Here is a 2,755-nt window from a genome sequence, read left to right on the forward strand (position 1 = left end):
TGTGGTCAGAAAAGATGCTTGGTATTATTTCAATCTTCTTAAATTTATGGAGACTTGTTTTGTGGCCTAATATGTGATCAATTCTGGAGAATGTTCCACGTGCATTTGAAAAGAACGTGTATTCTTCGGTTTTTGGATGGAATGCTCTGTATATATCTACTAGGTCCATCTGTTCTAGTGTGTCGTTTAAGGCCAATGTTTCCTTATTGATCTTCTGTTTGGATGATCTATCCATTGGTGTAAGTGGAGTGTTAAAGTCCCCTACTATTATTGTGTTACTGTCTATTTCTGTTTTTATGTCTGTTAATAATTGCTTTATATATTTAGGTGCACCTACATTGAGTGCATAGATATTTACAAGTGTTATATCCTCTTGTTGGATTGTTCCCTTGATCATTATGTAATGCCCTTCTTTGTCTCTTTTTACAGCTTTTGTTTTAAAGTCTATTTTGTCTGATATGAGTACTGCTACCCCAGCTTTCTTTTCATTGCCATTTGCGTGGAGTATCTTTTTCCATCCCTTCACTTTCAGTTTGTGAGTGTCTTTAGGTCTGAAGTGTGTCTCTTGTATGCAGCATATATATGGGTCTTGTTTTTTTATCCATTCAGCCACCCTATGCCTTTTAATTGGAGCATTTAGTCCATTGACGTTTAAAGTAGCTATTGATAAGTATGTACTTACCGCCATTTTTTAACTTTTTTTTTTCTCAGTGTTTTAGTAGTCCTTCTCTGTTTCTTTCTTCTTCCATACAGAATTGATGGTCACTTTAGTTTGACCTCTGTCTGAAAGCTGTACTCTTAACTCCCCTCCTCTCTCCTTTTATGTTTTTGATATCATATCTAACCTCTTTTTTGTGTATTTGTATCCATTACATTCTAATCATGGAAATAGATAATTTTTCCTATTTGTGATCTTCTCTTTTCCCCTTAAATCAGTCCCTTTAACATTTCTTGTAGCACTGGTTTCTTGGTGACAAACTCCTTTAATTTTTGCTTATCTTGGAAAATTTTGATCTCTCCTTCCATTTTGAATGATAACCTTGCTGGGTAGAGTATTCTTGGCTGTAAGTTTTTTCCTTTTAGCACTTTAAATATATCATGCCATTCTCTTCTAGCCTGTAAGGTTTCTGCTGAGAAGTCAGCTGATAGCCTTATGGGGTTTCCTTTGTACGTAACTTGACATTCTCTTGTGGCTTTTAGGATTCTCTCTTTATCTTTAATTCTGGACATTTTGATTATGATGTGTCTTGGTGTGGGCCTCTTTGGGTTTATCTTGTTTGGGGCTCTCTGTGCTTCCTGTACCTGGATGTCTGTTTCCTTCATTAGGTTAGGGAAGTTTTCATCTATTATTTCTTGAAATAGATTCTCTGCCCCCTTGTCTCGCTCTTCTTCTGGGACACCTATGACACGGATGTTAGTGCGCTTGATATTGTCCCAGAGGTCCCTTAGACTGTCCTCACTCTTTTTAATTCTTTTCTCTTTTACCTGTTCAGCTTGGGTAATTTCTTCTAGTCTTTCGTCCAGCTCACAGATCCGTTCTTCTGTATCCTCTACTCTGCTTTTGAGCCCCTCTAATGAATTTTTCATTTCCAGTATTGTATTCTTCATTTCTGATTGGTTCTTTTTTATATCTTCCATTTCTTTGTTGACATTCTCACTGAGTTCATCTATTCTTCTCCCCAGATCAGTGAGCATCCTTAACACTCTTAGTTTGAACTCTCTGTCAGGTATGTTGCTCATTTCTGTTTCACTTAGTTCCTTTTCTGGGGTTTTGTCCTGTTCCCTTACTTGGAATGTATTCTTTTGCCTCCTCATTTTGCCTCTTTCCCTGTGCTTGTGTCTACGTATTAGGTAGGTCAGCTATGTCTCCTGCTCTTGGATAGGTGACCTTATGTAAGTGATGCCTTAGGAGGCTTCCAGTGTGCTTCCCTCAGTTCTCAATGTTCCAGGGGTGACCCCTATGTGGGCTACGTGTGTCCTTCTGTTGTGGCCTGTTTGCTCTCCCTGTAGGCACCCAGGGAGGCTGAGTTATGCTCCTGGCCAGCTGTTGTAATGCTCAGCTGCTTGTAGTTGTTGTGGGCCCTTCAGTCTCTTTATCATGTGTGGGGAGCCCCAGCACAGTTGGCTGCAAGTTCTAATACCACAGTTGTGTTGCAGTATTTCTTTTAAGTGAGTAGGCCCCCAGCGTGGCAGATTGTTAGGCTCAGGGCCTTACAATTGCTGTAAGCCTCTAGCCTAATAGGTCTCTTGTCAGCTCTCTGAGGATTGCAGCTGGGTGGGGCTGGCCTCAGGCACAGGAGCACCCAATCGTTTCAGGCTTTGGAAGGTGGGGCAAACCTCCTATGTGAGTCTTTCAGAAGCACAAGTCTTCTGCAGCTGACAAGCCCTGCCACCCACAGGTCCACACACACAGTCAACACAGTCCTGCCCCGTGTGAGCGCCCCGACCTCCCCAAGCGGACCCAGTCTCTCCACGGCGGGAGCCCCACACACTCCGCCACTGCCCCACACTCTCCACCCGCTCCTTGTGCACACCCTGCCCTGCTCAAGTCGGCTCAGTTGCCAGGCTGCAGAGAATCCAGTCACCAATCTATGCAGGCCCACAAGTTGCCTGAGGGCTTGTTGTTGGGTGGGGCCAGTCTCTAGGGTGGGCTGCCTGCCCTGGCTGAGCTGGATTAAATCGGTGCTCTAGTGGGTGGGGCAGACCCTGGGCTAGCAGGCCTCAGGGAGAACTCCAATGATGTCTGTGTCAGAAC

Source organism: Ceratotherium simum, chromosome 8 (assembly GCF_057802395.1).
Source record: "Ceratotherium simum simum isolate JZ-2026a chromosome 8, ASM5780239v1, whole genome shotgun sequence".
NCBI lineage: Eukaryota > Metazoa > Chordata > Mammalia > Perissodactyla > Rhinocerotidae > Ceratotherium > Ceratotherium simum.